The sequence below is a fragment of the Microtus oregoni genome, unplaced genomic scaffold (assembly GCF_018167655.1).
Source record: "Microtus oregoni isolate MIOR12 unplaced genomic scaffold, Mior012 000041F_ref0000270, whole genome shotgun sequence".
Lineage (NCBI taxonomy): Eukaryota > Metazoa > Chordata > Mammalia > Rodentia > Cricetidae > Microtus > Microtus oregoni.
In genome coordinates, this window is record NW_024543208.1 from 16,474,050 (window position 1) to 16,483,542 (window position 9,493).

Below are 9,493 nucleotides of genomic sequence, written 5' to 3' on the forward strand. Positions count from 1 at the left end.
AAATCCAATTCCTGCTACTACAAAAACAAACAAACAAATAAACACTAAAATCAACCACCTGTTTTCTACCTTAAGACACTGGGGAAATAACAAACAGCCGAAGCAAACAGAAAGAAGGAAATAGGAACAAGAAGGCTGGAAACTCACTTTTTAATGGGGAAAAAAAAAAAAAGGAAAACCAAACCATGCTCTTTGAAAATAGAAATCATGCTGACAAATCATTAGCTAATCAACAAAGCAAAAGAAACAAACAAAAAAGGAAGCCTCAGTTCTGTTCCTACAAATCAGGAATGACGGGGGACTTGAGCCCAGAAGTAAGCGAGGATGATATGCTGAGCACCCAGGAGGGTGAGGTGGAGGATGGAGACTTCAAGGTCATCTTCAGCTCACAGTAAGTTACAGGTCAGGCTAGGCTATAGGAGAACCTGTCTTAACAGAGAGAGGCAAGTGTAGGAAGAACACAGAGACATTACTGCCAACCTTACAGAGATAAAAGATAACATAAGAAATAACATCTATATACATCCAGGCAGTGGTGGCACACACCTTTAATCCCAGCACTTGAGAGGCAGAGGCAGTGGATTTCTGTGAGTTCAGACCATCTTTTCTACAGAGTGAGTTCCAGAACAGCTGAAACCACATAGAGAAGCCCTATCTCAAAACACTTTCCCCCCCAAAAAAGTGGTTACAAAAAATAAAATATATAATTGTGTGCAAAGAAATGACAATGTAGATGAAATCGACAAACATTTAGAAACTACAAAAACAGATCAAAGGCAGCCAGACGCACGGAGGCGGTGGCCAGACACGGAGGCGGCAGCCAGACTCAGATTCAGGAAGACACCGCATTCAGGAAGAGGCTTTGGGGGACTGGCGCAGCGGCAGACCCAAGCGGCCGGGACAGGCATGCAATAAGGAGAGCAGATTGCCCTACTACAATTAAATCAAAGAGGTAGGCCTTTGGTTGGCCAGGTCACTGGCACACGGGGAGCCTGGTCCTGTCCTGAAGACCCTTCGGAGGGGTGAGAGGGTTCTTGGCCTGCGGCAGGAACCAGGAAACAGAGTGAGGGGATTTTGTAAGCGGAGCCCTTGACCAGCAGGGAAACCTGATCCAGTTTTTAAAAGACCCATTAGATAGGATCAATAGGAGGAGATGGGCAGGCGTCAAGGCAAGAATTCACCCAATAATCTGAAAAACAACATGAAAACACCAGAACCCAATGATCTTACAACAGAAGTATTTGAACAACCTAACACAGAAGAAGTGGAAAAGAATGAATTTATGAAGGCAATAGAGTCCATTAAACAACATGTAAAAAATGCCCTTATAGAAATGGATGAGAAGTATAACAAAAAGTTTGAAGAAATGAGTAAATACGTACATGATACCCTGGGAAACCAAGAAAAAACGATCAAACAGGTAATGGAAACAGTTCAAGAATTGAAAACTGAAATGAAGGCAAGGAAGAAAATACAAACTGAGGACCAGCTGGATATGGAAAATCCAGGTCAACGAGCAGAGTCTACAGAAACAAGCATAATCAATAGAATACAAGAGCTAGAAGAAAGAATCTCAGATGCTGAGGACACCATAGAGAAAATAAACGAACAGATCAAAGAAAACAGCAAAGCCAACAAATTCTCAACACAAAACATTCAGGAAATATGGGACACAATAAAAAAACCAAACCTAAGAATAATAGGAATAGAAGAAGGAGAAGAGTCACAGCTCAAAGGCCCAAAAATATTTTCAACAAAATTATGGAAGAAAACTTTCCCAACTTAAAGAAAGATATTCACTTAAATATTCAAGAAGCATACAGAACACCAAACAGACTGGATCAAAGAAAAACATCTCCTCGCCATATAATAATCAAAACACAAAATATACAGGTTAAAGAAAGAATATTAAGAGCTGCAAAGGAAAAAGGGCAAGTAACTTATAAAGGTAAACCGATCAGACTTACACCTGACTTCTCTATGGAAACTATGAAAGCCAGAAGGTCCTGGATAGATGTACTGCAGAAGCTAAGAGACCATGGATGCAAACCCAAACTACTATACCCAGCCAAGCTATCGTTCATTATCAATGGAGAAAACAAGACATTCCAGGATAAGAACAAATTTAAACAATACGTAGCCACAAATCCAGCCCTACAGAAAGTATTAGAAGGAAAATCGCAACCAAAGGAATCCAACACTGACAACACTGCCTACAATAACCCAGGCATCTAGTGACCCTTCACCAGCACATCTCAAAGAAGGGAGACACACAATCTCGACTACCAAAAGCAATAACAATAACCGGAGTAAACAACCACTGGTCATTAATATCACTTAATATTAATGGGCTCAATTCACCTATAAAAAGGCACAGGCTAAAAGATTGGATACGAAAACAGGATCCAACATTCTGCTGTTTGCAAGAAACACATCTCAACCACAAAGACAGGCACCTACTCAGAGTAAAGGGTTGGGAAAAGGTGTTTCAAGCAAATGGTCCTAAGAAAAAAGCAGGTGTGGCCATACTAATTTCTAACAAAACTGACTTCAAACTAAAATCAATCAGAAGAGACCGAGATGGTCACTTTATACTCACGATGACGTCTCAATCCTGAATATCTACGCCCCCAATATAAAAGCACCTACTTATGTAAAAGAAATATTACTAGAACTCAAGGCAGACATCAAACCACACACACACTAGTAGTAGGAGACTTCAACACACCTCTCTCTCCAAGGGACAGGTCAATCTGACAGAAACCTAATAGGGAATTAAGAGAATTATTGGAGGTAATGAAGCAAATGGACTTAACAGACATTAGAACATTCCACCCAAATAGGAAAGAATATACCTTCTTCTCTGCAGCTCATGGAACCTTCTCAAAAATTGACCACATACTCGGAAACAAAGGAAACCTCCACAGATACAAAAAAATATCAGTGTCCACCTGTGTCTTATCAGATCACCACGGATTAAAGTTAGAAGGCAACAACCACGCTACCCCCAAAAAACCGACAAACTCATGGAAACTGAACAGTCAACTACTGAACCACACCTGGGTCAAGGAAGAAATCAAGAAAGAAATTAAAGTCTTCCTTGAATTTAATGAAAATAAAGGGACAACATACTCAAATCTATGGGACACAATGAAAGCAGTGCTAAGAGGAAAGTTCATAGCACTAAGTGCCCACTTAAAGAAAACGGAGAATGCATACATTGGGGACTTAACAACACACCTGAAAGCTCTAGAAAAAAAAGAAGCAGATGCGCCCAGGAGAAGTAGAAGACTGGAAATAATAAAACTGAGGGCTGAAATCAACAAAATAGAAACACAGAAAACAGTCCAAAGAATCAATGAAACAAAAAGCTGGTTCTTGGAGAAAATCAACAAGATCGACAAACCCCTATCCAAACTAATTAAACGACAGAGAGAGAACACGCAAATAAATAAGATCAGAAATGAAAAGGGGGACATAACCACAGACACAGAGGAAATTCAGAGAATCATTAGATCTTACTACAAAAGCCTGTATGCCACAAAACTGGAAAATACAAAAGAAATGGACATTTTTTAAAATAAGTACCATATACCAAAGCTAAACCAAGACCAGGTGAATGATCTAAATAGACCGGTTACTTGCGAAGAATTAGAAACGGTTATCAAAAATCTCCCTTCGAAAAAAAGCCCAGGACCAAATGGTTTCAATGCAGATTTCTACCAGAACTTCCAAGAAGAACTAATACCTATACTCCTTAATGTATTTCACAATATAGAAACAGAAGAGTCATTGCCAAATTCCTTTTATGAAGCTACAGTTACCCTGATACCAAAACCACACAAAGACCCAACCAAGAAAGAAAATTACAGACCTATCTCACTCATGAACATTGACACAAAAATTCTCATTAAAATACTGGCAAACCGAATCCAAGAACACATAAGAAAAATTATCCATTATGATCAAGTAGGCTTCATCCCAGAGATGCAGGGCTGGTTCAACATACGCAAATCTATCAATGTAATCCACCATATAAACAAACTGAAAGAAAAAAACCATATGATCATTTCATTAGATGCTGAAAAAGCATTCGACAAAATTCAACACCCCTTTATGATAAAGGTCTTGGAGAGAATAGGGATACAAAGGTCCTACTTAAATATAATAAAAGCTATTTACAGCAAGCCAACAGCTAACATTAAATTAAACGGAGAAAAACTCAAAGCCATCCCACTAAGATCAGGAACACGACAAGGATGTCCACTCTCTCCATACCTCTTCAATATAGTGCTTGAAGTTCTAGCAATAGCAATAAGACAACATAAGGAGATCAAGGGGATTCGTATTGGAAAGGAAGAAGTTAAGCTTTCGTTATTTGTAGATGACATGATAGTATACATAAGCGACCCAAAAATTCTACCAAAGAACTCCTACAGCTGATAAACACCTTTAGTAAAGTGGGAGGATACAAGATCAACTCCAAAAAATCAGTTGCCTTCCTATACACTAAGGATAAGGAAGCAGAGAGGGAAAGCAGAGAAGCATCACCTTTCACGATAGCCACAAATAGCATAAAATATCTTGGGGTAACTCTGACCAAGGAAGTGAAAGATCTATTTGACAAGAACTATAAGGCATTGAAGAAAGAAACTGAAGAAGACACCAGAAAATGGAAGGACCTCCCTTGCTCTTGGATTGGGAGGATCAACATAGTAAAAATGGCAATTCTACCAAAAGCAATCTATAGATTCAATGCAATCCCCATCAAAATCCCATCAAAATTCTTCACAGATCTTGAGAGGACAATAATCAACTTTATATGGAAAAACAAAAAACCCAGGATAGCCAAAACAATCTTATACAATAAAGGATTGTCTGGAGGCATTACCATCCCTGACTTCAAACTCTATTACAGAGCTACAGTATTGAAAACAGCTTGGTATTGGCATAAAAACAGAGAAGTCGACCAATGGAATCGAATAGAAGACCCTGACTTTAACCCACAAACCTATGAACACCTGATTTTCGATAAAGGAGCTAAAAGTATACAATGGAAAAAAGAGAGCATCTTCAACAAATTGTGCTGGCAAAACTGGATGTCAATCTGTAGAAGAATGAAAATAGATCCATATCTATCACCATGCACAAAACTCAAGTCCAAATGGATTAAAGGCCTCAATATCAGTCCGAACACACTGAACCTGATAGAAGAGAAAGTGGGAAGTACTCTACAGCACATGGGCACAGGAGACCACTTCCTACGTATAACCCCAGCAGCACAGACACTAAGGGCATCATTGAATAAATGGGACCTCCTGAGGCTGAGAAGCTTCTGTAAAGCAAAGGACACTGTCACTAAGACAAAAAGGCAACCCACTTACTGGGAGAAGATTTTCACCAACCCCGCAACTGACAAAGGTCCGATCTCCAAAATATATAAAGAAATCAAGAAACTAGACCGTAAAAGGCTAATCAACCCAATTATAAAATGGGGCATTGAGCTGAACAGAGAATTCTCAACAGAAGAACTTCAAATGGCCAAAAGACACTTAAGGTCATGCTCAACTTCCTTAGCGATCAGGGAAATGCAAATCAAGACAACTTTAAGATACCATCTTACAACTGTCAGAATGGCTAAAATCAAAAACATCAATGATAGCCTTTGCTGGAGAGGTTGTGGAGAAAGGGGTACACTCACCCATTGCTGGTGGGAATGCAAACTTGTGCAACCACTCTGGAAAGCAGTGTTTCGGTTTCTCAGGAAATTCGGGATCAACCTACCCCTAGACCCAGCAATACCACTCTTGGGAATATACCCAAGAGAGGCCCTATCATACAACAAAAGTATATGCTCAACTATGTTCATGGCAGCATTATTTGTAATAGCCAGAACCTGGAAACAACCTAGATGCCCTTCAACGGAAGAATGGATGAAGAAAGTATGGAATATATACATATTAGAGTATTACTCAGCAGTAAAAAACAATGACTTCTTGAATTTTGCATACAAATGGATGGAAATAGAAAACACTATCCTGAGTGAGGTAAGCCAGACCCAAAAAGAGGAACATGGGATGTACTCACTCATATTTGGTTTCTAGCCATAAATAAAGGACATTGAGCTTATAATTCATGTTCCTAGAGAAGCTAAATAAGAAGGTGAATCCAAAGACAAACACATAGGCATCCTCATGAATATTAACCTTCATCAGGCAATGAAAGGAGACAAAGACAGAGACCCACATGGGAGCACCGGACAGAAATCTCAAGGTCCAAATCAGGAGCAGAAGGAGACGGAGCACGAGCAAGGAACTCAGGACCACGAGGGGTACACCCACACACTGAGACAATGGGGATGTTCTACTGGGAACTCACCAAGACCAGCTGGCCTGGGTCTGGAAAAGCCTGGGATAAAACCGGACTCTCTGAACATAGCGGACAATGAGGACTACTGAGAACTCAAGAACAATCGCAGTTGGTTTTTGATCCTACTGCACGTACTGGCTTTGGGGGAGCCTAGGCAGTTTGGATGCTCACCTTACGAGACCTGGATAGAGGTGGGCGGTCCTTGGGCTTCCCACAGGTCAGGGAACCCTGATTGCTCTTCGAGCAGATGAGGGAGGGGGACTTGATCGGGGGAGGGGGAGGGAAATGGGAAGCGGTTGCGGGGAGGAGGCAGAAATCCTTAATAAATAAATAAATTTAAAAAAAAAAAAGAAACAGGGGGCTGGAGAGATGGCTCAGTGGTTAAGAGCACTGGCTGCTCTTCCAGAGGTCCTGAGTTCAATTCCCAGCAACCACATGGTGGCTCACAACCATCTGTAATGAGATCTAGCGCCCTCTTCTGGCCTGTGTGCATACATGGAGGCAGAATGTTGTATACATAATAAACAAATAAATCTTTAAAAAAAAAAAAGAAAGAAACAGATCAAAGAAGAAACAGGGCTGGAAAGATAGCTCAGTAGTTAAGAACACTGTCTGCTCTTTCAGAAGACCTGGGTTCAGTTCCCAGCACCAACATCTGGAACTCTAGTCCCAGAGCTTCCAAAGGCACTAGGCAAGGACATGATGCACAGACACACATGCAGATAAAACTCCCAAACACATAAAATAAAAATAAATTAATATTCTGGTGACGTAAAACAATGGGTTGAGTTCATAATTAATAAACAATCAAATAAATAAATAAAAAACTATCCCAAAAGAAAAGTCCAAACCCATATTGCTTCATTGGCACATTCTACCAAATGTTAAAGAATTTAATGTCTTCACCAACTTTCCCAAAAAACAAAGAATACCAACAAATAAAAACATAATATACCACTTATTATAATGAGTCTTTGATATCAAAACTAGGGACACCACAAGAAAGGTACATCCAAGAGGGCTATAGAGCATGTCGGCTCAAGCCTATAATCCAGCTGCTCAGGAGGCTGATGCAGGAGGATTGTAAGTCTGAGGTCAGCCTCTGCTACATAATAACTGATACACCAGCCCAAGCTACAAACTAAGATCCTGTCTTTAAAAAAAAAGCTAGGAAATTGAATCCAAAGACTTAAAAATAGCCATATACCACAATCAAGTAAAATTTATCTCAGGAATGCAGGTTGGTTTAATAGCCAAAGGAAAAAAAATCCATGTGATATATTAATAGAATAAACAACCAAAAATATATACTCATTACAACAGAAAAAATTTACAAACACCAATGTCTTTTCACAGTTAAGGAACAAAACAATTCTCAACAAGCGAAGGACAGAATTTCTAATCTAACAGACTCCTATGAAGAGACCTATAGCTAACACCAACCTTGTGGCAAAAGAGTGCATTTTTTTCTCCTAAGGTCAAGAACAAGACAAGGATGTCTGCTTTCACCACTTCTGCTAACACTGTACTAGATGATACGGTTAGACAAAGAAAAGCAACGGGCTGCCTAGAGAGCTCGGTGGTTAAGGGTGCACAGTGCTCTTGCGGAAGACCCATGTCAGACAGCTTACTTCACAGCAGTTGAGGGTGTCTGCACAGGACATGCACAATCTCACCCCAACTTTTTCTTAAATTTTATTTAATTGATTGTGTTATCTGTGGTTTGTATGTATGAGTGCAGGCAGATATGAAGCATGTCATCCACATGTCGGAACTCCTCCCACTGTGGGATCAGAGGACCCAGCTTGGGGTCTTCAGTTCCACACAGCAAGTGCTTTACACCGACTCATCTCACCTGCCCCGTCCTAACTATTACAGGATCCAGGAGAAGAGTATAAAACCAGTTCTACTGAGTATGTTTGTGCGTGGAAGAATTACAAGTCAAGATACCACACACTTTCCTACTTGATCAGTTGTGGTGTTATGAATAAGAATGGCTCCCACAGGCCCATACGTTTGAATATTCGGCCCCAGTTGGTGGAACTGTTTGGGAATGATTGGGATGTATGGCCTTGATGGAGGAGGTGTGTCACTGGGGTCCAGGCTCCAAAGAACTCGCACAATACCCAGTGCTCTCTCCTCTCTCCTTACACTCTCAGATCAAGATGTGAGTTCTCAGTGGTTCTTGCTGCCATCGTGGGCTCAAAGTCACCAAAACTGTGATAACAAATTAAACATTTTGTTTTATAAACTGCCTTGGTCACTGTGGCTTATCACAGTAATAGAAAAGTAACTAAGCCACCAGTCCATATTCATCATCATGCAAGCCTCACAGCTTTGGGAGATGCCACACCTGACAGCCTAAGTACACAGCGTTCTTCATGTCTCGGGCTCCTGCTCTCATCAGTCACACCTGCAGATGCTCCAGCCCTCATGCCCTCTAACCAGACCTCTTTTAAGCGCCTCAAACCCAGCAGCACACATATAGCTGGCAGGCTCAGGAAAGAGCCTTGCAGAGGCCAGGAAGCAACTGTGCGACCATTTAGTTAGGGAATTCTAGAAATGAGACTTCAAGAAGGTATGCTTGGGAGACACAGAGGTCAATATGATCAAAATACATGGTATGCATTATGAAGTTCTCGAAGAACTTTAAGAGTTACATTTTTAAAAGAAGGTAAGCTTGTCATTGGTCTTCTCCATCCATGAAAAACATTAGTTAGAAAAGCAAAACAAAGCAAGAGTAGGTCTTTCTAAAGTATGTGGTCCAACCCAACCAAAGGCCTTTAAAAAAAAACTTACCAATGCCCCAGGTAGAGTTTTGCTATATTATATTATATTCCCTTTACTTTTTATGCAATTTTGAAATTTTACAGGTTAAAGGATTTCAGCCTTTAATAGTAAAGGTTTTTTATGGGCTAAACACAATGGAAAAAATTTCATCCAAAAACCAAGTTAGAAGGCTCCTGAGACTCTGGAATTCTGGGTCTTTGTCTTTATGGACACTGAAATTTCCCTGAAGACTAGATTTCTCTTTCTCTTTTTTTTTTTTTTTTTTTTTTTTTTTTTTTGGTTTTTCGAGACAGGGTTTCTCTGTAGCTTTGGAGCCTGTCCTGGAACTAGCTCT